The 27,503-nt window shown below is 42.1% G+C and overlaps 1 long non-coding RNA gene across 1 annotated transcript; it reads left to right on the top strand.

Annotated features, from left to right (window-relative positions):
- The first annotated feature begins 634 nt into the window (after positions 1 to 634).
- On the top strand, positions 635 to 6,276 carry LOC123387361. The gene is made up of 2 exons (XR_006601813.1): positions 635 to 696; positions 5,829 to 6,276. It is a non-coding gene; the product is annotated as an uncharacterized LOC123387361 (long non-coding RNA).
- Positions 6,277 to 27,503: the final 21,227 nt, after the last annotated feature.

Genomic DNA, 27,503 nt, shown 5'->3' with positions numbered 1-27,503 from the left:
GGGCCACGTGCTTGATGAACATGTAGGGGGTGGTGAGGAGAGAGTAGAGAGGAGTCTGCAGGAGAATGCAGCAAAGTCACGGCATGAAGCAGATCTGAAGAACACAAGAAAGCAAGACAGGAGCCAGCAGACATGGGACACTATCCCAATGAACTCCCATGCTGCCTGGTTGTACATCTTCCTTCATGAAAGTCTGCCCCTCCCTCTCTTCCATCTCTCTTTCCTTTCCTTAGGATTCCTTCTTTAAAAAAACAAACAAACAAAACAAAACAAAAAAAAACTTTATTTTATTAAAGCAGTTTTAAGTCTACAATAAAACTGAGAGAAAGTTGCTGAGATTTCCTGAACAGTCCCTATTGCCACATAAGAAAAGCCCCTCCCATTATCAATCTCTCCCAACATGGCTCACCAATGGTACATTTTTTTTTACAAGGGTGAAGATGCATTGACATATCATAATTGTGCCAAGTCCATCACTGTTTCCTTATAATATTTTCTTTTTATTTTTTGTTTATTTTTTTTAAAAGATTTTATTTATTTGACAGAGAGAAAGAGAGCATGAGCAGGAGGAGCGGCAGGGAGAAGCAGGCTCCCCATCAAGCAGAGACACCCCCCCTCCCATGGGGAGCTCTATCCCATGACCTCAGAATCACGACCTGAGCTGAAGGCAGACACTGAAACGACCGAGCCACCCAGGTGCCCCTACATTTCTATTTCTGAAATGACATGGAATACATTTTTTTTTTTTCTGTAGATGATGATCACCATCTAATACAAAGTTCAAATTTTATCTGGGCAGAAATGAGCCAGTGGCAGTGTATGAGACAGAGGAGTAACACAGTTTGATTTGTGTTTCAGGAACATACCCAGCTGCAAAGAGGGATCAGGGGAGCTGGTAAAAGCCTCCAGCATTAGGTGGGCAATTGAGGATGAGACCCTGAACTCAGGGAGAAGTGGGGAGGACGGGGTGAATCTGAAGGGATACTTGGGAGGTGGAATTTGATAGGATTTAGTATCCTGAGTTGTAGGAGCGCAGGGCAGAAAGAGTTAAGGACAGTCTCCAGTTTCTAGCTCAGTGAATCTAAAGATTTGCAAAACTGTTAATAGAGAAATTGAAGACAGAATCACGTTTTGAAAGAAAGATATTGGGCACCTGGGTGGCTCAGAGGGTTAAGATTCTGCCTTCGGCTCAGGTCATGATCCCAGGATCCTGAGATCAAGCCCTACATCAGGCTCTCTGCTCAGCGGGGAGCCTGCTTCCCCCTCTCTCTCTGCCTGCCTCTCTGCCTAGTTGTGATTTCTTTCTGTCAAATAAACAAATAAATAAATCTAAAAAAAAAGATAGAACGATATTAAGTTCGGTTTTAGACACACTTTACATCTGAGAAGTCCATAGTAACCTCCACTAGGCATTGACACTCTATTCCTGTAGGTCAACAGATGAGTTAGAATAGAGATGTAGTATCCACTTAACTAGATTAGATTCCAGAAAGAATTTAGCATAAGAAGGGAGAGAGAGGCATGAAAACAGCAAGGAAGGAAGGAAAGGAAAAGTAAGACAACAGGGCACCTGGGTGGCTCAGTGGGTTGAAACCTCTGCCTTCGGCTCAGGTCGATCCCAGAGTCCTGGGATCAAGCCCCAAATCAGGCTCTTTGCTCAGCGGGGACCCTGCTTCCCCATCTCTCTCTGCCTGCCTCTCTGCCTACTTGTGATCTCTGTCAAATAAATAAAATCTTAAAAAAAAAAAAAAGTAAGACAACAGAAACATGGGGAATACTAACACTGACTGGCCAGAGGAGGAACATAACTGAGCCAAGGAATCTGAGAAGGAATGGTCGGAAGGGTAGAAAAAGAGTCAGGAGAAAGTGAATCATAGAAGGTAAGGGAGGAGAGTTTTAAGGAAGAGGGGATGACCATATGGGTCAAATTGTACATTGGGGTTAAGTAAAATGAATGCTGAAGGTAATTTATATTAAATATTTGAGGTATTGTCTTTAAAGAGAGCAGTTGCATCAAAATGGAGTGGTGGTAATAAGATGAGGCATTGGGCACCTGGGTGGCTCAGTAGTTTAAGCATCTGCCTTCAGCTCAGGTCCCAGGAGTCCTGGGATTGAGCCCTGCATGGGGCTCCTGGGATTGAGCCCTGCATGGGGCTCCCTGCTCAGCAGGGAGTCTGCTTCCTCCCCACCCCGCCCCTCACCCAGCTTGTGCTCTTTCTCTCTTGCTCTTTCTCCCTCTCAGATAAATAAAAGAAAAATAAGATGAGGTCATTTGGGTGAGGAGTGACTGGTTCGTAAGAAAGTAGGTAACACAAGAGACAGCTACCCTCTCTAGAAGTTTGGATGTGAAGGAAAAGAGATATCTGGGCAGAAGCTTAAGGATGAAGAGAGATAAAGTACAGTGGTTGCAAACTGACCTAAAGCTTCACCCTCCCTGACTCTACACCCTTTGCTATGTGACTTTGCAGCTCCTCCCACCAAGAAGTAGGATCTATTTCCTTGCTCCCCAGCTGGCCTTAAAACTTGCTTTTGCCAATAAAATGAAGTGGAAGTGATAGTGTGTGCCAGCTAAAAAGGCCCTGTGTACTTCTGCTCTCTCGAAATCCTGCCTGGCTGGACTAGCCCGTGCTAATTTGCTGGGTAAGTGATCAGTGGCCCATCCCCCCACTTCACCATAATTAATAACTCACTGATTGCCAGGCACATGAGGGAGATCATCCTTGACCACCCTGCCCCAGCCGACCACCAGCTGACTGCATAACTCATGAGGATGTACAGTCAAGATTTCAGGTCCAGCTGAAGTCAGGGGAGCCTGGCTCAGCTCAACAGAACTTCCTGAAGGACTCACTAAACTATGAGTTAATAAAAACGGTTATTGCTTCAAGCCATTTTTGGGGGGCACTTTGTTACACATCATCAGCTCATTGATTCAAGAGAATATTGGGAGGTTTTCATTATCTTGCTTTGGCAGGGAGGAGATTTGAACATATCTGCACATTGTGGGGGAAAGGACAGGTTTAAGTTTCAAGAAAGAGAGTGACAAGAGGAGGGGACGTGACCGAAAGCTCAGGTGTAAGATTAGCCTGGGAAAAGGCAGAGACTGCCTTTGTTTTTGAGATAAGAGAAGCAAGTGGGATTGGAGGACGGGGTCCAGGACTGAAATTGATTGCATCACTTGGGCTTCATCTAGGTGTGAGCCAGGTGCTATCATCTCCGGACGTGCTCACAGTTAACATCCAACCAAAAATTAACGTCCCAAACTCATGCGTTTCCACATCTGTCAAAGCTAAAAGGGGCGTCTGAGACAGATTTCCTTTTGTTTTCACTGGCGTGTCAAATGCTGCAGTGACAGCAAAGGAATAATCTTCAGTTTGTGTATAATGAGGTCTGAAATTTCCGTCTCTACACATTGATCATGAATCTTATTTCACTAGATAAACTGACAGCAGAGTCTCAGGTACTTAAACAAAATTCTGAAAAAAATCAACACAACCATCCACATCTATGATTTTTTTCCTGCTGTCACTTTTATGGTTCAGTTATTTTGTCTATATGCATTCATTTCCAGTCTTGTCTTGATTTCTCAACAGCCGAATCATTCCTTAATCCTAGACATATACTCCTCTATCCTGGAGAATGATTTAGTAGAAAGCTGGAATGGGAGGCAGAAAAATGGAGTTCTAGTCTTGACTCTGTTATTAGCTAACAAACTTATCCAAGTGAAGTCACTGAACCTCAGTTTCCTTATCTGGAAAACATATTCCTCCAACAGAAACTTACTGGTCCCAGGCACTGTTGTTGTGAGTGTTTAGGATACATCAGCAAAGAAAGCAAAGACCCTGCCCTCAGGAGCTTATATTCTGGAGGAGTCAGACAGTGAGAAACAAATGCAATAAACAGGATAATTATATCATATGATAGATGGTGAAAAGCGTGGGAAAAAATTGAAAATAAAGTGGAGTTGGGGGCTGGAAGGAACTAAAGGAGTTACCATGGGGTTGTCTAGGGAAAGAGGGCTCCAGGCAAAGTCCCTGCGTATTTCCTGTCTTTCTTGTCTTAGTCACTCCATTTCTCCTTACTAACCTCAGAGCAGGTTTATAATGCATATAACTGCTAGGCCAGTCTTCCGTGCTACTCCATACATTTCTTTGAGCAGCCAACAAACGTCCCATTGGCATTAGGTACAAGAGCCTCTCACCTTGCATTTACTTTCAGGGATGGCTTTTGAGATTTTCCTGCCATCCAAAAGGCTAGATCTGTATTATGATGTATTATGCCACACATCATGTGGGCATTTCCTCCCAGCTCTGCACAGGACAGTGGAAGCCAGCAAATGGATCTTTAAAAAAGACATGGCTCTTGATAAAGTACCTACCATTTCTGAATGTCTCTTACGTGCCATTCTTTATTCCCCCTCTGCTCCCCTTTATTCCTCACCACACTTCTGTCTCTCTCTGGGGGTAGGTAGCATTTTCCCACTTTCCTGATAACAAAACAGTGATTCAAAGAATTTTGAAAACTTACTGTGGTCACACAGATAGTAAGTCTCATGGTCAGAATTTGCTTCCTGGGGTGCCTAGGTGGCTCAGGGGGTTAAGCTTCTGCCTTCAGCTCAGGTCATGATCTCAGTGTCCTGGGATCGAGCCCCACATCAGGCTCTCTGCTTAGCAGGGAGCCTGCTTCCTCCTCTCTCTCTCTCTCTCTGCCTACTTGTGATCTCTGTCTGTCAAACAAATAAATTTTTTAAAATCTTAAGAAAAAAAGATTCTCTCTCTCTTAAAAAAAAAAAAAAAAGAATTTGCTTCCCAAGCACACTTTCCATTAGCTGTACTGCACAGCTTCCTTTCCTCCTAAATGTCCTTCAATGCAGCTGGAAAACCAGATATAGATATATGAGAGGACGAGAGGGTGGTTTGGAGGCCTGTAGAATGGTGGTGAAGCACTTAGCTCTGCAGCTAGACAGCTTAATGTCAAACTCCAATTCTGCCATGTTATAACTGTGATCAGCAGCTAGTTACTTAACTTTTCTGAGCCTCCCTTCCCTCATTTGTAAATATGCATAATATGAGTCCCTGTCATAAAGTTGTGGGGGGGACTCAATGAAATATTTCACATAAAGTGCTTACTTAGCATAGTATCTCTTACCTAACTCTAACATAGGTTAACAATTATCCTCCTATATTATTGATGGATTTCTTAAAAAGCACATGTATAGATTAAAATATCTCTAAAAGGCTCAGAAACTGAGAGCTTACTTTTTTCACTTTGAGTATTTGTACAATGTACACATTTAAATGTTGGGCCAATGATATTACTTATTCAAGAAAACAACCAGACAACTAGACAGCTTTAAAGTATCATTATTATGATCATTGTAAGGAATTTGGAGTAATAATAATTATTCCATAATTTATTTGGATAGACAGATTTGGAGGAGGTTTCTTGAAGGAGATGATTGAACAGGGCCTTGAAGCAGGTATAGCATTTTGATGACAGAATAACGAACTGAGAGGCATTTTACATGAAAGATTCTTGCAAAGCTGAGCAGACAGGCAGGAAAGAGTAGCCAGCAAATGCAGTTGTGTTCCGTGATAATTGTTTGGTACCGTGGTAACAACTAATACAGGTGATAGTGTTTTTCAAATGCCTGTAATAGAAAAGAGAGGGTGTAAGTGAAAAATTGCCTAAACACTCCACTCAAACACAAAAAATTGAGAGAGATTGCTGGTTGAGGCCAATTCCATGAGCCCTGCTGCCAGAATTATTCCGGTTCATCAGTCCAAATTGAGCTGGAGGCACCTTTGACATCCCCCTCTCTCTGCCTGCAGGTCAGCTGTCTCCAGTCCTGAGGTCATCACTCATCAAGAGGGGATAATCCCAAGGACAGCAGGACCTGCTTCGTCACTTGGATTTAGGAGTGACAAACCCATCAGGCAACTAAACAGTAACAATGACCCACCATTAAACACACTGAGAGAAGAGCATGATGAGGAGATTGTAGAGAAGAATCCTGGAGCTCTTGCTGACAACACCAATGGAGACGCTGACCACTGTGAGCTCTGCCCATTGAACTGCAGTTCAATGCAGTTCAAAATCTCCCCCTCCCGAGAGATGCTCGGATGCAGGCACAATATCAGTTCAGACCTATATGTGGACTCAGAGTGGAAAGAATTTGGACTGTGAGGTAAACAGACCTGGGTCTGAACTGTTATTCTGCCACTTCCGTGTAATACGTTTTTGGCAACATTTAAAAAAAAAAAATCTGTCTCAGCCTCAGTTTTCTTGTCTGCAAAATGGATCTAATACCTCCACAGAGGGCTTTTAAAAAGAGGACCAAATGTAACAGTGTTTAAAAAGCACAAGCTAGGTACTTCTCTTTATGGAGGAAGAGCAAGATGTGGGGCCCAAAAGGGAAATGGCACATATTAAAAAATTTTTCTCTGAATTATTTTTTGTCCTAGGCACCCTATGTCAGAATGTATGCTTATTTCTTTAGATACCAGGGGAAAGCGAGAGAGAGAGAAATGCAGAAAGGCAGGAAGTCAGATTCTGGCTCTCACACAAGAAAATTCACTCTACATAATTTTCAGACGATTTTGCTGTCCTTCCTCAAACACCGGGGCCACAGGCATCATGCCAAAGACTTCAGCAGCCTGGAAGATATATTAAACTGATTCTGGGACTGAACGACAGGCCATTTGCGCCATATGCCACTGACACGTTAATCTAGGCAAGGCTGCTAGGCACCTGGGGACATCCATGCTAAAATGCCATTTAGGCAGGGCATGCCGAGTCCAGCGGCAGAAGTTCACTAGCACAAAGTGCGAGGGCAGCCAGTAAGATAGAAGTGGCAAGGAAGAGTGAGAAGGAGTGCCGTGTCTAAGCCTTGGAAGATCTTCTGAGTTGCAGACACTTCATTATCCTTCTGTGAGAGATGCAGATTCGACAAAACATCAAAACTGGGTATTTACAGGCTGGACAAATGAGTATCTGCTACTCTTTGCGCCCATTATCCCACATGACCACCCTTCTACCCACTTGCAAATACTGGGCAATGCTCTAGTCCATTAGAATGACCTCCTTTATTCCTCCTGTTTCGTCATGAAAAGCAAGTGGCTGCTGAGTGACTGTAGTAGATGCCCCCATGTCAGACTTTCCAGGATCCAATTTGGTGGGAGCACTCTGGGCCTTTGGTCTCCCTCTTCCCTTTGCCCAGCCCTGGTTTCTTGGTTACTCTGAGCAGTAATGAGCTTCTCCACCCCAGCATGAGGACAGGCTTACAGCTAGAACATGAAAAAGGCTGAGCTTGTGTGGGGCAACTACTCTGTTTCATGGGCAGATCACACATCTGTTTTTTCCCTTCTTCTGCAATGCAACTACACTAATGATTTTTTTTTAAGTAGAAATAAGACAGTACTATGGCTTTCTGAGAAAAAAGTCACACTGCAGGGTAACTGCAACAGATACCATAAAAAGAGCTGGAATGAAATGCCCACCCACTCTTGTCATTGGAGCAAATGATTTCCAAAAGCAAGAGAATCATTCTAACTTAGGGGATCTCAACAAACAAATAGAATCACCGGCCTATTTATTTTCTTCCAGGCAAATGAAACTTTTAAAAATCAGCTCTTCCTGTTAATGTTAGCTATTTTGCATAATCAGAAGAATCTGAAAGATTATAAAAATAAGATTAAGCCACCCAAGAACGTGGGAGTTTCCCAAAGTTCTCTATGGTGAGTAGTTCAGAGTTGTCATTGTTGAGGATAGGCTCTAGAATCAGCCCATGATTCAAGTCCAGAGCTCTGTCCCTTACTCCCTAATGATCTGGGGCAACATACTCAACACCCCCCACCAAGTGTCTGTTTTTTCGTCTGTAAACTTGCACAGAGTAACCCCACCTTCCAGGACTGTTACGAGACTTCAAAGAGAAGATCTGTGTGTGGCGAGGAGCATGATTTCTGTCATGAGTTCAGGCGATTTATGTTAAAATTATAGACCAGATCTTGGGAACCACATGTCACTTACGTTTTTCAATGGAGAGACATTATTTCTATGAGTTCTTAGCAAAGACCAAATAGATGTTTTAATCACAAAATGATAGGCATTTTCTGAGCCTTTACTACTAGTCCCATTGGGCTGTGTTATGCATTATAAAAGATTTATAAGAAGTAGAAGAGTTTTGTTTTGTTTTGTTTTTTGCTTAGGAGTAGTTTAAAGCCAGCCCTGAAGAAAAGTAACACCAATCTTATCCAAAACCCAATGTTTGGCAACTCCATCTTAAATGAGATCCATCTTAAAACCCATCTTAAATGAGATCCTAAACACCCTACTGCAATAGTCCTTACCATTTCTTTTCCTTGTCCCCCTACAGCCAATTCACAGAGCACTAACATCTTTTTAAAATGTGCTTGATGGCTCCCTATTTTACACAGAATAAAATCCGAAGTCTTCACTTAAGTGCCCTTCATGGTCTGGGCTTCCAGAGCACATCTCTTACTACTCTCTCTTTGTTCACTCCCCCTTAGCTATACCAGCCTCCTCAAACGCTCCTGCTTCAGAACCTCTGGACTGGCTAACATCTCTTTCTGGAATGTTCTTCCCCATGTACCCCTATGGTTTGCTCTTCTACTTTACTTAAGTTTCTGTTCAAATGTCACATAATCGGAGACAGCTTCCCTGACCACTCTTTTTAAAATAATCACCCCACCCTGCTATTCTCTATCCCCTATTGTGCTACCTTTTTCTTCACAGAACCTTCAAGACTTGATAGAGGAAGGCTAATGTGGGCATACCAGGCTGGCTCAGTTGGTGGAGCATGCAGCTCTTGATTTCAGGGTTGTGAGTTCAGGCCCCATGTTGGGCATTGAGCTTACTTTAAAAAAAAAAAAAAAGTTGGGGGAATGGAAGGTTAATGTAATGATATCCAATCCCCACTGCTACTACTGGTCCCAAGACTGTAATTGATATTTATCATATTCATCTTCTACTCATTCTAGATTTCCCTTACTTATTGTCAACACTTCAGCTGGTCTTGGTTACTTTCTAGATGGGGCAACTTAGATCTGCATCCCCAAGAGGCCCGAGTTGCTTTAACCCTTATGGACTGAGGTGGCTGCAGTTCCAGTTCCAGTTATCAGGTATGGAGTTTTCACCAAAAGATGGCTTGAATCCCTGGGTCCTAGATAATATTCTTTTCTGTCCTATTACCTGCATTGTGTAGTAGGAAACCTAGTTTCTCCTAGTAATTGGGTCAATTTTCCTTAATAAGATTTCACAAGTGGATCATTGAGAATGATAGTGAAAAGAACCAATCTGATTTCTACCCATTGATTCTTGGATCTATATATTCTAGCTATAGAGGATCTACACTGTTGGTTCTTTATATACTGCATGCTGGAGGTTGCAGTCTAACCTTATATGGTATTATGCTAAAGCTAGCACCTTAAATGCAGCTTTAATAGGCCCTTCCATTATTCTACTGCTGGCTGTCTCTGGATGATCAAGTACAGTGCAAGACCAATCAGTCTCATAGACATGTGCCCATTATCATATTCTCTTTTACTATCAGATAGGTCCCTTAGTCTGAGGCAATGTTGGTGGGATCCCATACTGGCAAAGAAGGCATTATATAAATCCTCAGATAGTAGTGTTGGCAGCAACAATATGGTTAGGGGAGGCAAACATATCCAAAGGAGGTGCCAATTCCCGTAACGGCATTGGGTCTGATGTAATCAGCTTGCTACCAATTAATTGACTAGTCTCCTTAATGGATGGATATTCAGCCATGACAGGGACTATATTAGTCTTAGTGAAAGAGAGTTGATGCTGTTGTGCCCTCACTTCATCTCTATCCCTGTCATTATGAATATGAACCCATTGCGCAGTACTGAAGCAGGCATGGAGAGAAGCTCACTGACATCCAGAAGACAGGTCATCCTCTCCACTTGGTTGTTGATGTTGATGTTCTATTGATTCACTATGAATGATGCTCGTGGATATTTATATGAGAATCAATAATCTTTACTCATTACATTTTTCCTCCTAAGTCCATCCATATGCCTCTTCCCCAATTGTCCTTATAGAGAAAGCTATAAAAATGGGCATTATTAATCTGATCAGCACTGTGGGCCATCCAGAATGTGTCTCATAATCTTCTACACAAGGGCAGAAGAGAGCAGTTCTACTACCAGTTTCCATCCTTATTAGTCAAGGGTTTCTTCAAAGGATGTTAATCCCTCGGAATGCTTATGTGTGAGTGCTAAGCTAATTCCTGCAGATATCCACTCAGGTTATCAGAGAAGCTCAGGCTAGAGAGTATAATAAATTTATGATCCACCTGTGACAAGATCCCTGTCGGGTCATTCCTGAGCACAGCTTGTTGTTGCAGTAGAAGTTGGAATAGAAGGTGGGCTGAGAGGATGTGAGATGAAGTCCAAGAAGTGTCTGATATACCCTTTAAAGCCTGGGGAGAAAGGCATGATCGGAAGAACGTGTTAAATTATGTATTTTAGATAATTAGATAATAGGATATTTTTAAAATATGTGCTAATCGTATGGTACTGCCAACAAAGGCAAACATTGTCATTAGAGGAAGACATCAATGTGGGCTTGAGTTGGCAGGAAAGGAGCTAGAGCCTTGAGGCATGGTTGATGGTGAAGCTGAGGATTCTGGGTAGAGTTCCTCTCCATGTTAAGGAGAATGAATTGAGAATTCTCTGGAGAGGAGAGAAAAACAGGGAAGAGATACCCAGACTGCTGAGAACATAAGAATTATCTTTGTTCAGATAGATTTTCTGTTCTACTGTCTCCTACAAGACAGATAGTTACCTTCATTGTGATGTAATAGAGCATGTAGTTAAATAAACATGCTTTGGAGAGACTGAGCTGCTTTGAATCCTAGCTCTATTGCTTGAGCAAGTTCCTTGACCTCTTAATCTATGCTTTCTTCATCTGTTAAATGGAGGTAGTAACAGTACCTACTTCATAGGTTTGTAATGAGGATTAAACTGATTGATTTATATAAAATACTTTAAATGGACATGGCTCTTAATAAGCCCCAATAAATATTAGCTATCATTGTTATTATTAGGAAAAGTGCAAATGGTGGCTTTAACAGCCTAAGGAAACCTAACTGAAACAAAATTAGAAGAATAGGAAGCATCGAGCAGTTAGGAGAAAACTGAAAAAACGTATTTCCATGCCAAAAGTTCAGAACAAGTATTCAGTCATGAGTTCTGCAAAAAGTGCCCTGAAATGTCTGAAACATCTCAGAGGAATTCACTTGGCATGAATTTCATTTAGCCTAAGAGTGAAGAAAACCAATGGAATAATACTGGCCATGCTGACATTATCAGAAAAAGCAGTGGCAAAAAACCCCTGTTGATCAGCTCAGCTCCTTTTAGAATCTATAGCACATATGGGTTGCTTGGGCCTTTTCTCATTTCTCCAGTGTACAGCTGGATTAATCAGGCAAATGCAATCTGCCTCCACATCAGAGGAAGAATATTTCCATGCACAAAGGGCTACAGCTGCCACTCATGACCCCCATCCATCCTGAGAATAGTATGGTTTGCAGCAGCCAAGTTTTTTGGGGGAAAAGGACTTGTCTTCCTACCTGAGCTGCCTACTAGGCCCCCTTTATACCAATTGTGCTGTGTATGAATAGAACAATATGTTGAAGATTCCAGGCACTGAATGGGGTTGAGAGACTATGAGAGCATTTCAAGGTTGGTTTGACAAGATATCCAAAATACCATGAAGAGTTTCTTTTTTGGTCCTCTGCCTTCAAGGTGTACTCCCTCCAGCGCTGAAGTTCTTTGTAAATCTGTGTTGGCAATTAGCATGAAGACATATATGACCTTTGGCAATCATTAGCTCCCTAATCATCATCTGCCTTCCCTTTATTCTCCAACAGATCCTGACCCACTTCATTTTTGTGTTGTAAAAACCTTCCATTATTTTCTAAGTTCACAAAGGGCCTTTGTAAAAATTTTTTCTGTTATTATGAAAGTAATTCTTGCTTATTAGAAAAAAAATCACATTAGAATGCTACAAAGTGAAAGTAAAAGTTTCCCTCTCCACTTTACCAAGAACCACCCTCAGGTTCACCACTCCCTAGATCACCACTGATAATCGCAAATGGTGCATGCTTCCAAAAGGACCATACTCCCGCCATCCACCCTCACAGGTCGATGCTCTTATGCAGCTTCCTTTTTTATTGAGCAATATCAAGACTATCTTTTCATGTATCCACATAGATTTACCTTTTTCTTTTTAATGAGTGCAGTGTATTTGATAGTGTGGTCCTTACTATAACCAGTCTCCTGTTAAGGGATACCTAGGATGCTTTCAGTTTTTCTCTATTACAAACCATGCCAGTATGAACACCCTTAGACGTACATCATTGTGTAATTGTGAAAGTGCATCTCTAGGATAAATTCCCAGAAGACAATGTTGCTGAATCTGATGGTTGCGTACACTTAACATTTTGACAGACATTGTTAAATTTCTCTCTAAAAAGTGGAACCAATTTACACTCCTATTAGCGGTATATGAGAGTGTCTATTATCCTACTCCCTCCCCAGGGTCCTGAGTCTCCGGAGGAAGTGACATAGGCTTTCAAAGCAGGCAGACCTGTTTCTGAATCTGGCTCTGCCATTCATGAGCTGTGAGACCTCTTTTAAGTCACTCGGCCCCTTGGGGCCTCAGTTTTATCACCTATAAAATGGAAAAAAATCATGTCTTCTGGGTAGGCTTGCTGTGATAATTAAGTGAAATGACACAGGTGGAGAACCTAGTACAGTGCCTGCCAGGCAGTAGCCACTCAGTGTGAGCCACGTCCCTTAGCTGCAGTTCTGCAATGTGCCATTCTTGTTTACACCTCCCTCCCATGGCTGTCTCCTCCTCCCAGAGTGCCCTTTTTTATTCTCATGGTGAAAATTCTCACAATGCAGTAACAAGAGACACATATGCTGGGTTCTGAGAATCACTTTCCTTTTCTTATTTCAGCTATGTTTTTTATGCATGTTGTCGGAGAGGTGATGACACTTTTCCTGGGCTTCGTGTCCAGAATGTGGGTATCTTTAGTAACCAGAATTGATAAATTAACTACTAGATTTCCTTTGAATTATTTTTGTGCAAATTCACCAACCCTAAAGGTTAAAGAGGATTGAGTGATAAAGTGACTCTTGTGAGTTACAGGGTGACTGAAGTGTCTCCTTAATTTCTGGAGAATTCCTGAAATGTATCACGACTGCCCAACCACCACTTGCCTCCAATACCTATGAGCTCATACAAAAAACCTTGAGAAATAACAGGGAGCTTCTATTCATTCTCAACCTATGTAAACTCAGGGAGTAGTAAGTCACTTATTGGGTGATGCTCATAGTTACATTATATACATTCCCTGTATAAATTCAGTTTCTTCTTATTTCTGAGAGCTTCTGGACTAACCATTGAAGACTAAGGGATTCTGGCTTGGCTGATTCACTACCCAGCAATTGAATCTCACTTTGACTATTTGTTTTTATTATTAAGACCTGAGTTAAAAAAAAAAAAGATATGGAAAAGTTAAGAGAAGACCACCCCAGTGATGTCCTTTAACTTTACCAGAAAGGTTGCACCCAGTGAAGAGGAAAGTAAAGCATACCTATTCAAAGATCTTTCCTTCTCCATGTGATGTTCATTCTTCATGGATCTTCCTCAGTTTCTGGGAGGAAATTCAGCTCATAAAGTTTGGATGGCTTCATATCACAAAAAATGAGATGCGATGCTCTCTGCAGAAAGGCCACCTTAGGTGTGCCTGGGTGGCTCAGTGGATTAAGCCTCTGCCTTCAGCTCAGGTCATCATCTCAGGGTCCTGGGATTGAGCCCTGCATCGGGTTCTCTGCTCAGCAGGTAGTCTGCTTCCCCCTGTTTCTCTCTGCCTACTTGTGATCTCTGTCTGTCAGATAAATAAATAAAATCTTACAAAAAAAAAAAAAAAAGAAAAAGAAAGGCCACCTTAAACCTGCCCAGTTAAAAAGATCTGTATGAGTCTTGACTGCAAAAGGATTTTAGTGTTAGCATGAAAAACCAATATCAGATCATTTGAATTTATTTTCCCCTTCAGTTTACCCATCTGCTTTAGGAAATCAGATTTAAATACATTTTATCAGAAGCCTTCCACAGGCACCAAGTTACCTAGCAACTCCAAGTTTCCTTTAGTGAGTTGTATCCAACATAAAGAGTATTCACAATTTGGGGAGGATGTGTTTTTAGCTTCAAAGTTTACGAAGCAAGAATTAAATATTGAAACTGCCATTCTCACTCTGCATGAATGTAGAATCTATTTAAATTACATAGAGTCTTGGGGGCTATATTTCTAAGGAGAAATTTTTAATTAACCTACATGACCATAAACTTCAATGAAATAGTTCTGTTTAATTTGTACTAACCAATCCAAGTACAGCATTGCTCAGTTCTAATTTAGGATCTTTAACAAAATCTAATTTGGTGCTTTGCATTTTATACCTGCTTGGTACGTCAAAAAGATTTAGTTTTTCTGGACCTTGGCAAATAGATCCCTCAGCTCCATTATGAGGATATAGGCTCAGAGCTCTAGGTCTGATGGTGGTTCAAACACATGCAGAAACATCACTCTTCTCCAAGTGCATAGGAATGATAGGTAAAATATTAAATATATATGCAACTCTATAGCCTGAAATAAAACAGGAAAGTTTTTGTGGATTAGAAATGGGAAGGAAAACTCAGTGGTTAGCAAGGACTAAAACTGCACAGCTCACGGTGAGCCAAGAGTAGATAAGGCCACCAAGTCTGGAGTCTTAATAGCAACTGGGATCTGGGACCCAACACTCCCCACATGAAGCAGGAACTTAAAACCTCTTTGCTTGCTTATGAACAGAACAAAAATCACTTTGCCCATTACCCAAGTGTATAACCAGAAATGTACCATTTGCTATGTCCAACCAAATTATTATTCAAAAGTAAGGATGAAATAATGGTGTTTTCAGACAGACAAGGACTCTGGAAATTTATTTTTTTATTTGTTTGTTTTCAGATTTTATTTTTAAGTAATCTCTACACCCAACATGGGGCTTGAACTCACAATCCCAGAACCAACAGTCACATGCTCAACTGACTGAACCAGCCAAATGCCCCAAGGACACTGGAAATTTAAAATCCTTAGATTCTCACCAATTCAAACCAGTAGTATAATAGTATAACCATAATACCACTAATATTTTTTCTGCTTAAAACAAGTTGAAACTAAAATTCTAGACAATTACATGAGCATTAGCTGGGATGGAAGTGGGGGGTAGGTTTGAGGAAAGTTACATTTTTCGAAAAGATTTGTCTCCTGGGCTGGCTAGATGGCTCAGTTGGTTAAGAGTCTGACTCTTTTTTTTTTTTTTTTAAGATTTTATTTATTTATTTGACAGAGGGAGATCACAGCAGGCAGAGAGGCAGGCAGAGAGAGGGGAAGGGAAGGAAGCAGGCCCCTGCTGAACAGAGAGCCCGATGCGGGACTCGATCCCAGGACCCCGAGATCATGACCCGAGCCGAAGGCAGCGGCCCAACCCACTGAGCCACCCAGGCACCCAAGAGTCTGACTCTTGATCTCAGCTCAGGTCTTCATCTCAGGGCCATAAGTTCAAGTCCCATGTTAGGCTCCATGCTAGATGTGGAGCCTACTTGAAAGGAAGGAAGGGAGAGAGAGAGAGAAAGAAAGAAAGGTTTTGTCTTGTATATTGTAAGTATATATGTAGAATTTGAAAGGATATGGACTGTGTTTATGATTGAGGTCTTCAAGTCTATGGCACCAACTCATACTAAGGAGACATTAAAATTGAGTTGAGCAAAATAATTTTTGATCAGTAACAAAAAATTGGAGATAGAACCATGACTTCAGATCTATAGAGAAGCTAAATTACCGTCAACAGAGCAGATTCTGAGCCAAAAGTATGAAAAGGCCTAGAGCAAGGCATTGTGGGTCACTGAGGTGACATGTTGCAGCTTAGGTCGGTCAAGGTCAAACATGTCTTTTAGTAGACTAAGGCAGCCGTTCCCAGACTTTCTTGTTTTAAGACCCCTGTACACATAAAATAATTTTTGTGCTCCAAGGAGCTTTTGTTTATGTGGCTTATATAGAGATTGATATTGCCATACTCAAAATTAAAACAGATAATTTAAAGACTCAGTAGTATACAGGGCACATTACCTTCACTGTCAGAGTAGTGATGTCATCACGTATCATTGTATCCCCTGAAAAGCTCTCTGTAAATGTGTGAGAGAATGAGAGAGGAAAAGGTAAATAAAGTCTTGATATTGTTATGAGAATAGATTTGGCTTCATAGACTCCCCCCAAAACGGTCTAGGATCTCCCCAGAGTTCCCCAGACCTATTCTGAGAACTGCTGTTCTAAAGGGTAGAACATACATATACTCTTCCGATCTTAACTTGTATGTCAGGTCCACCTCCATCTGATTAAGCCCCAGATGTGTTTTTTGCTCTTGCTCTTTTCTGAGCTCACAGAACTCGTTGCCAGAAATGCACTTCACATTTATTTGAACCATCCGTGAATAGGCTTGTTTTGTTCCATAATTTGATCTTTTTATAGATGTGTGTCTTCTCTCTTCAATTTGAATCAGAACAAGGGCAAGACATAGCATATACTCATTCTTTTCCTAAAGGAATTAATATGGGATATTACGATGTCAATAAGAATCAATAGTGATTATAATGGCTCCAAATTTATAAATTAGTTGTAACTATAATAGCTACTCTTTTTTAAAATTTTTTATAAACATATAATATATTTTTATCCCCAGGGGTACAGGTCTGTGAATCGCCAGGTTTACACACTTCACAGCACTCACCATAGCACATACCCTCCCCAATAATAGCTACTCTTAAAATGATTAGCAAATTATTTTTTAGGCAAAAAGGATCACACTACATCTGGTCCTTCTGTATTACTGATGGTCAATAATGCTTGAGTGAAACCACTGTCTAAGGCCAGAAACGTAGATCTTCCTTAGTTTCTAACTTCTCATTTCTGTCTAACCAACTAATCCTGTCAATTCTATTTTGGAATCCTGTCCCCTGAGGGGCCCCATCCTTCTCATTCTTACAGTTCCTACATCAGTGGTGTCTCCACTACTTTCTCCCTAGAGTACAGGTATGGTTTCTTTATTGGGCTCTCTGGGCCTGACCCCTCATCTCTTCTGCTTCCATCACACATGCTCCTCAGTCACTGGAGTTATTTTCCTGAAAAAGTGTTTGACTTTGGCATAGTTCCCATGTAAAAACCACCCATGACAACAGTTTTCCTCTTGCGGGTGCTAGAATATAGCACATTTCCTTACCTAATGCAGTTGGCTGAGGATGCTTTTCAGAGTGGATGCACTGGTCCCCCGTGCATCACCCCAGGGTGATGGCCAGGAATAAGACCACTTAATTACATAGTCAAAGGGCTGAAAGTACCAGGGAAATAGAGACTACTTGGTAGAAAACAATTTTTAGTTCTTTAAAGAGCAGACTTCTCCAGCTGCTGCAGATTATCTTAAACTGCTTTTTTCTTTTTCTGTCTTTTTCTTTTCTTTTTTTCCCCTCTGACTCACTCTGTACTTTCACTTTGTCTCTGGAAGAATTTCCTGGCATAGTACCTACCACAAAAGGCACATCACTGGTGCTCAGCTGGGGCAGGTTTGCCCTCAGGAGACATTTGGCAATGTCTAGAGGCATTTGTGGTTGTCACACCTGGGGGGCAGGTGCCACTGGCATCTAAGAGACACAGGCCTGGGATGGGCTAAACACCCTGCAATGCACAGGACACAGATCATCTGGCCCCCAGTGCCAGTAGTGTGAGGTTGAGAGAACCCAAGGTACACAGCAAACACTACAGCATAACTATATATATTACTATATATGTAATACTTTCTTTATACGCCTTTACTAAGTACCTTAGGAACTTACATAACCATCTGTTTGATTTACATCAGCTTCTCACACACCTACGGGATAAAGTACAGACTCTGACATGATGTTCAAGACCCATCCAAGTTTGCTCCCGCTTCCACTGCCTGCATGCTGTGTGAATTAGTCTACACTGCATTAAACTGCTCGGTTCCCTGCAGTGTCACACCCTTTCACACCTTTGGGTGGGCTCTTCCCTGCCTAGACTACTCTTTTCTCTCACTCATCAGCCAATTTCTATTCATTCTTAAGGATCCAGCTCAAATAAAGCCTTCTCTGGGACCTTCTCCTCTCTTTCATGCACACTTGTCTCTCAAACAGGCTGTTCCTATTTTTGTATAGTACTTGCTTGTTTGCCTCTCCTACTACACCGTGAATTTTTACAATATTTTATATTAATTTGAATTGACAGAAGTTAGCAGTGGGCCCGGCACATGGTAGGTGCTCAAGATTATCTTTCAAGTATATTTGGGTAGGGGCTTCTATGTGTGTATCTGTAGGAATGAGCTCAGACATGCGCGCGCGCACATAGACACACACACACAAACACATTGGGCATTTTGACAAAGACAAAGTCCGGCTGAAGATAGATTTCCTCACCATTACTATGCAAGGTAACACCTCCCAGACCTTGCATGGTATTCTTATGAAAGGAGTTTAAATCAAGATTCAAGGGACTGGGGGTGCCTGTGTGGCTTAGTCGGTTGAGCATCCAACTTTTGGTTTCAGTTCAGATCATGATCTGAACGTCCAATGACTGTAAAGCACATCAGGCTCTGCACTCAGTGGGGAGTCTACTTGAGATTCTCTATTCCTCTAACCCCCCTGCTCTTTCTCTGTCCAAAAAAAAAAAATTTAAAAAAAAGATTCAAAGAACCAAAATGAGAGAACAGTCTATGTAGAATACATCTCCAGCTGATGGACACCTAGTCCTTCAACATTCCAGAATTTTACATGGAAAGGCATTTCATCAAAAGCACAGCCAAAGTTGTCCATGTTTTTCCTGGAACATGATCCCAAAACTATTCACCAAGTGAGAGCTGGGAGTTCTGAGGCATGAGTGAATGTGTGTGATATAGGGCACATACGTAAGAATGACACTTGCTGATAAATCTACTAAAATCTGAATTCTATACCCAAATTAATCATTTGTCTTAACTTTATTCAAACTCATCCAGTATTTATCAAATCATGATGAACAAGCCACATGTGACTACTGATACACAAACTGGGGAGCTGTAGGACAAGGGTTCCTTGGTCTGTGTTTTTCCACCTATAAAATGAGGGTAATGAGGGGTGCCTGGGTGGCTCAGTGGGTTAAAGCCTCTGCCTTCAGCTCGGGTCATGATCCCGGTGTCCTGGGATCGAGCCCCACATCGGGCTCTCTGCTCGGCAGGGAGCCTGCTTCCTCCTCTCTCCCTGCCTGCCTCTCTGCCTACCTGTGATCTCTGTCAAATAAATAATAAATAAAATATTTTTTTTTAAAAATGAGGGTAATGATTTGTATTCAAGAGGTCAGAAGAGGGACGTCTGGGGGGCCTTATCAGTTAAACATCTGACTCTTGGTTTTGGCTCAGGTCTGATCTCAGGGTCATGATCTCAGGTTGTGAGATTGCCAAGCTCTGAGTTCAGTGCAGTCTGTTTAAGACCCTCTCTTCCTCTCTCTCTCTCTGCCCCTCCCTCCACTTGAGGGCACTCTCTCTCCACCCCCCCAGTAGATAATAAATCTTTAAAAAAGAAATCAGTGGAAAGTGGATCATGTGCAGAACCCAATTCTGTTTCAATCCAGAATTTTTCTGAAACATAAATATTATGTATATATCTCACACAACGGAGATCTAGCAGAGTCAGAAATATGTTACTACACGAGACTTGTTAATTTTTTTTAAGCTTCTATTTATTTATTTGACAGAGAGACAGTGAGAGCAGGAATGCAAGCAAGGGGAGTGGGAGAGGGAAGAGCAGGCTCCCTCTGAGCAGGGAACCCAATGTGGGGCTCAATCCCAGGACCCAGGGATCATGACCAGAGCTGAAGGCAGACTCCTAACAACTGAGCCATCCAGGCACCCTCGAGTCTTATTAATTTTTAAGTAATTACCTATAATGTCTTTTGGACTGCATCTGATTTCCCTCTGCTCCTTTTTCATGGTTGTAGAGAATAAAGGAAAGCTTTACACTTGGATGTTCATCCAAGTCTTGGTAAAAGAAGGGAAAGGAAAATAACCTAAAATCGAGCATTTTTAAAGAAACCACTACTGGAGATGAGCAAGTATAATTCTAGTTTTCAAAAGGAAAAAAGGTGGGTTCCCCAGACTATGATGTCAAAGCCAAAGATTTGGTTTGAGAATTTGTAGCCTCAGATTGGGGAGCACATTGACATTGAAGGTTTGTCACAGGCCATAGAGGGTTCTTAGGTCGAAGGTTTGAATCTCTACAGCATCAAAATGCATTGAGAGTCCCTGAGTATAGACCCTGTACTAGGTAAGTACAACTATTGTACTTCTGCTAAGGGGTGTCCATGACCCTGACAGATCAACAGAAAAGGAAGCTTTTATGACTCAACAGATGAACAACAGATGATTTAGTGTAGATAAAGCTAGATTATAAATGGAAAAGGAAGCCAATAAAACTAGAGCATCAAAGAAAGAGTATGCCTGGTTGGAAAGCTTTGAAGTACCAATACATACCTCTGTTTTATAAAACTGCTTCCAAGGACTGCAGGCACAAAACCTTCTCAGTCACTGTGGACTTGGAAACCAATGGCTTTAAGGACAGGTGGAAAGTCACAACTTGGTAAAGGGAGGAGCATCTCTATTTGAAAGCATTAGAGCAGAAAACGCTATGTAGGGGCTTAAAGAGTGACATCAAGCCCAAAGAGTGGCAATTACAGAGGTTTGGAATTTGGGCTCAACATAAGAAAATAATTTATAATAGCCATCCTGCTATAGAAGGAAATGACCTCCCTTAGTGAAGAGTGAGCAGCCTTTCTCTGGAAATGCTCAGGCAGAGGCTGCAAAGGGATGTTGAGGTGGGTTTGAGCATCAGATGGACAAACCATTCCGCAGATACCAGCAGAGTTCTGCCACAGGCAAGGACCTCCTCTGCCTTTGTGGTTCCCTTGGCTCTTGAAGTCCTAAGTTTAGATGATTCCAGCTGACACAGAATCTTGACCGTTCATAGCCTCAGTTATTTTGCCCTACATCATCTTATATTATTGATCATTGGCCATGCTTCTATAAATTTTCAGGGGCTGTGAAGCCACAGAATGAAATTCTATTTATTTGTTATTATTATTTTTTAGATTTTATTTATATATTTGACAGAGAGAGAGAGCAGAAGCAGGGGGAGCAGAGGCAGAGGGAGAAGCAGGCTCCCCACTGAACAGAGACCCTGACATGGGGCTCAGTCCCAGGACCCTGGGATCACAACCTAAGCTGAAGGCAGACACTTAACCAATTGAGCCACCCAGGTGTCCTAAAATTTTGTATTATACACGTGTAACTATTTAATAACTAAAACTGAGCGAATGCCCCTGGGGAGTTGGAAGAGGAGGAGGTATATCCCAGTCAGCTCCTAGTAGGCTCCTCATGGCAGTGTGTGATAGCAGCCAAGAGTGTGAACTTTGTGCCAGAACTACTGAACTTTCAGAGCCTCGGCTTCCTCCTCTGTAAAATGAGGATGATAATAGCTCATGGATTATTGTGTCTAAAAGTTGCTTAGCTTAGTGCTGGTGTAGACTCTTGCTTAGCCTCATGGAGGCTTATTAGGCTCTCCATAGATTCTGCATAGACTCTTACTTAATAATACAGTACCTGGTACATAGTAAGTGCTCAATAAATGGTAATTCTTGGTAGAAAGACTAACACAGGATAGTAGCAGTAGTAGTACTTAATAGTAGTAGTAGCAGCAGCTAAATGACGGCTTAAAACATGTATCCTGACTGCTAGTCCAGTACTCTCTTCAAAATGTAGCAATGTGAGGTTTTATTCTTGTCCTCATTTTGCTTTATGGTAATTAGATGTGTGGATCAAGACTTAACAGATGTGTGGATCAAGAATTAAGACTTTTAAGAATTAGCAAATCAGGGCACCCTGGGTGACTCATTCGATTAAGCATCCAACTCTTGATTTTGGCTCAGGTCTTGATCTCAGAGTCGTGGGATCAAGCCCCGTGTTGGGCTCTGAGCTCAGTGAGGAATATGCTTTTCCCTCTCCCTCTGCTGCTCCCGTCTCCCCTACTTGTTCTCTCTGTCTCTCTTTCTCTCTCAAATAAAGAAATAAATGAAATCTTAAAAAAAAAAAGAGAGAGAGAGAGAGCAGATCAAACTAATATCATGACATTTTGTTTTATTTTTTATTATTAGTTTTAGAGCAGAAGAAGGGCAGGAGGAGAGGGAGAGAATCTTAAGCAGGCTTCACGCCCAGCACACAGCCTGACAAGGGTTTCGATCTCACAACCCTGAGTTCATGACCAGAGCCAAAATCAAGAGTCAGCTGTGTAACCAGCTGAGCCACCCAGCTGCCCCAACCCTGACATCTTAGAAAGCAGATTTGACCTCCATGACTTTTATAGTCTCTTCTCTGAGAAGGATATTGGTGAGGATAAGGTGAAAACAATAGAAAGGCTCAGCAATCCCAGTTTACCTAAAACAGTCCCAGTTTACATCTATTTGGGGAGTTAATTATTAACACCCCCTTCAGTCTCAAAATTGTCATAGTTTGGGGGATAAAACACATGGTCACTCTAAGCATAGCACTCGTCACTCTTAATCATAATCATTTAAACTTAGACCGAACTGCACAGACTCCAGACAAATTGTATGCAATTAGTATTTTTTTTAAAAAGTGACTGCCACTTTAAGTGACTGTGCATCACTCTCCTGGGCATAGATAAGTGGCCCATCAAAATTGTCCAAATGGGACCGTTTGCAAAGAATTTTCCTTTTTCCCTGAGTGTCTGGAATGTGAAGTTGACACCATTCTTTCCTGCAGGAATCTGTGTTATAAATAGTATTTATCATCTATCCCTCTGAGAGCTTAGTGAAAAATGAGCGGGGGCTGGAGGAGCCCAGGTGACACTCTCTTTGCATACAGAAGATTTAGCACAAAGACTTCCCCAGGCTTTTTCCCCCTGGGTGTGGGCAGGAAGGTGAAGGAAAGAGCAGTTCCACAGTGGGAGTGGAGTGGGTTGGGTTGGGAGAGGCCTCCTTCGGCATCATCTGCTCCGCACTCCCCAGATCAAATGTCAGCTGCCAGGACCAAATGGTGTCTCCTGGAGGTCTTTAAAAAATGATTTTCCAGCTGTGAAAGGCTGCGCTATTGTTCTGCTGCTTGGCCACCTTCTCTCCGGCTGGCCCACTGGCAGCAGCCACGCAGGGCAGCCAGAATGAGTCAAATCAAAGGGTCAACCATACAGCAGCCGCCCAGCCACCATCCCTGCTCTCTCGGCTGTCTGATGTCAGATCATCAAAGGCCCTGCATATGGCCCTGTGTTTGCTCATCATTCACCTCACAGGCCCCTAGAACTTTCACAAGTCAGGGGAGGCGCCAGGAGAAAATTTGCGGCCCCTGAGGGTGCCCTCGGGGTGGTTAATAGCCAGGGAAGGTGACAAGAAAGGGGGAAGTTTAGAGTGCTGTGGTTCCCAATTGTTTGGCTAACAGCCGGAGGTTGACCTTGAGCTTGCGTCTGCCACATGGCAGAGGCACCAGCCGGGCAGCATGTTCGGAGGGATTGGGAATAATGGAACTTGAAAATGCAAATGGTTTCAATGAATACTTCTCCCCTCCTACTCTCCCTCCTCCCGCCCCCCCCCCACTGCCCCCGCCATCCCATAGTTCTGTGTGTGAGAAGAAACATTTCTCAGTTTATAGGGTAAAGTCACTACTTGCTCTAAAATCTAGAAGTATAATATAGACCGACTGTCTGGGCCTTACAAGCTTGAGTTTCCTGGATCCTTAGAGAAGCACGAGGTGCCATGTGCCGTGACTTGATCCCAGCCCAGCACAGTGGCCAAATGAGATCGGAGACAAAGAGCCTTTTATGAGAATGATTATCTGGTACTTAAAAGGTGACTAGCATTGAGCCATGGATTCACCTGACACTGGCAGTGGGCCTGTGTGTGAGACTTGTCACTGAGCGGTGCTTGGTCCCCGGGGGGGGGGGGGGGGGGGGGGGGGGGGGGGGGGGCTGGGTCCTAGCCTTGCTCTGCCTATAACAGCGACAGTGCTGGGGCAGAAGGGAGGGGCCAATGACAGGAATGTCTGCCACTGTGTCTGTCAAGAGCCTCCTTCCTTCCAAAAAGCAGCCTGGACAAGAATCCAGGGGTTTGCCTTACAACGCTTCGATGCTGTTCCTGGATAACCTGATTCTGTCTGCTTTGTATTGGGTAGCTGATCTTGTGAGATTCGTTCTTGGCCTTAAAGTCTAAGCCCCAGCAGCTTTGGGCGGCATAATCAACATTTAAGAAAAAAGCTTGCTCCTTCTTATTTCCCTTATCTGAATTCTGATCCTGGTGTGTGGCTAAATTTCCTGTACCCCCAAAGGGTTTGCTCGTAGATAGAGAAACTCTATGTATATAATAAAATATGTAAGACAGACTAAGTCTATGAAAGTAAATGTAGACTGTTGTAATTTTGATCTCAGTATCTCCCAAAGTTATCAAAAGTGTTTTGTAAACTGTAAAGTAATATACACATGTAAGCGGTTGTTGCTATGGTTATTTTATTTTATAAAATGCCTTTTAAAAAAAAATGCAAAAGTGATTTCTCTTGTAGAATTGGTTGTATGAGAAACACCAGGCGAGCACAGAAAGCTCCAGCTTGGTCATCGGGCAGTTGTTCAAAAGCTGTTTCCAAGGGTCACCGCTGTACAGTATTCTTTGCCCCAAAATCCATTATAATGGTAGATTAGAAAGAAGCATACATCATCTTAAAAATGGGCTCTGGAAACAAAACCAGGTTGGAACAACTAACATTTTTGAATTGTAGGATGTATAAACTAAACTAATGAATGGGAAGCTATTATTAGATGCAGGGTATTGTACCATACATTAACTACTATGTCCTCATAAACACGTCCTGTCTAGAATGGCTAATTTATAGGCTGTTAAACAGCTTGCATAAAGAAAGAAAAAAAAATCAAACTGGAGGCTCTTTGAATATAGCCGAGTGATGAAAATCTCATTTACCATTACTTTTTAAATCTATGTATCTTTTTCAAATGTTTAAATAATTTTTACTGAACAGTAAGCTTAGGTGATGAGCCTGGATTTATACACTTGTTCCCAGAGTGGACTTTGAAAGCATCATGTGGTAATTTTTTCGAAAAGAAAAAACTTGGTTATGGAGCCATAGACCATTGTCCTGAAGGAAAAGGAATCAGTCAGTGTTTCTGTAAAGGTGGTTAACCCGCAGGCAGAAACAACTGTTCAGGATATTTTGCAAATTTACATTTACATTTGTTGATTCCATATTAAACTGAATAACCAGGCACATAGAAGGTAAAACCCTCTTTTAATTAACCCTCTTGGTGTGGGCCCATGTGATTAAATATGACGGAGCTGCTCCTGGGGTTTCTGCTACTGAAAATACTAACAATAATCATTTGTTTTGTTTTTATATTTAAACACATTATTGCATAGCTTGGTACAGAGATAATTACCAATTTTATCTCCTGTGTTTTTCTAATGTTCATTAATAACAATAAAGGGTTGTAGGTTAAAAACTCATTTAATTGCCTTTATGTTAATGACATTATGAATAGCCTTAGCTACAAGATTCTAATTCTGTCCAGTATCCTCTTTCTCAGTGGAGCCCCAGGAGGGCTGCTCATTTTATCAGCATTACTGATTCAGAGTTTTTCCTTGCAGGTGGGTTTTTGTACATAATCAGAATTAATGCACAACACATTTTGCAAGGAATGGAGTAGAAGCACTTGGAATAAGTAATTAACTAGAGTGCCCAAGGAAATATGCCCGAGCATTTTTTTTTAGCATATTCATAAAACATTAAGAACAGTCATAAACACAGTAGAAACAATTTCCTGGTAATGTGCTTTTAGACTGTTTTCTGGTTCCTTTTTTATTTTTAATTTCTCACATACAGGAAATTTTTTTTTTTACTGAAAATCCCAGGGATGCAGATAAAATGTTCAATGTGTGGTGCTTTGGGATTAGATGAGTTTGTGTGCCGCTGCAACCATGTGGGCATTCTGGGTACCATTTTCCCTGCTCCCATCTCCATCCCATAACTTACCAGGCAGGAAAAGGCGTGAATGCAGCTTGCCACATCCCAGGAGATTACCCATCTATTTCAAACCTCTAGCATTAACCTCTTGGTGTGGGAGAGAAGGCCAGGAAGGAGGAGGGGCCAAGAAACAAGCACTTCCCAGACTGTTTCCCCACCCCTTACCCCCACACACCCATTCTTCCAGCTCTTGATGGCTGAGGGCTCAGCTGAGTCACTCTCCCCAGGTCATCAAGGTCATGTCCCTACCCCCACCCCCAGGCATCCTGCATCCAGTGACAGGTCAGTAGGAGAATTTAAGGGTCTTCTTTCAAGGTGGATAATTCAGAAGGCAGTCCTGACATCAGAGCACCCTGGGGGATTGGCTGAGGCCTTTGTCCTTAATCCCAATACTCTTTCTCACAGACGTTGTTCTGGAGAGCACTCCCCCCCACCCCCACGCACCATCCACCTCTTATGCACACATCTCAGAGTCTATTTCCTGGGAATCCGACCTATAACAAGTAAGCTAGGTGATCAAATGACTCACCTCCATGCTGGCTGGTGGACCCTGAAGAAGAAGATCCTCCTGGGCCTCTTTGACCTCAGTATCCTTTTAGGTACTTTGGGTGTAAAGCTTGGCCCCCACGAATGGTGCCAGGAGCAGGGTGAGGATTCACTGTCCTACCTGAGCAGGCATCATATGAGCTAAGGTGTATGAAAATGTTTTTAAACCACAGACCGCCGAGTTAGATGGCTGAGTTCACATAGTGGCTGTGGTTTTTGAACAAGTTACTTAACAACATTGAACATCAGTTCCTCATTTGGAAAGTGGAGCTAATGGCACAGGTAATGTTCATATGGTGTTACCCCAGTCCCCAGTATGTAGTAAAGCCCAGTGGATGCAGTAGACCACTTTTGCCCTTTTTCCTCTTTGTACCATTTTTTTTTTTTTTTTTTTTTTTTTTGGTATGGAGAGTATGATTTTGTGTGGTTTTTTGGCGAGGTCAAAATACTGATTAAATTAATTAATCAATTAATTAATATTTTAAATTCCAGTATCGTTAACACACAGTATTACATTAATTTCAGGTGTATGGAGACTATGATTCTGAATGTTGAAAGTAATCTTCACTATCAACCAGACCAGTTTCTCTAAGACTGAGGTTTAAAATAGCCCTGGCTCTCCTGGAGCTCAGCACACAGTGTGAATGGGAGCCCACAGAAGACAGTGACATGGACCCAGCACAAAGCTCTTGACCAAAGGAAGAACCAGAACGTGTGTAAGATCCCAGGCGACTTAGA

Source organism: Mustela putorius, unplaced genomic scaffold, assembly GCF_011764305.1.
Source record: "Mustela putorius furo isolate JIRA1106 unplaced genomic scaffold, ASM1176430v1.1 tig00003853_pilon_pilon_pilon, whole genome shotgun sequence".
Classification (NCBI taxonomy): Eukaryota; Metazoa; Chordata; class Mammalia; order Carnivora; family Mustelidae; genus Mustela; species Mustela putorius.
The sequence above is the reverse complement of the archived record's forward strand: the minus strand, read 5'-3'. Positions and strand labels throughout refer to the sequence as shown.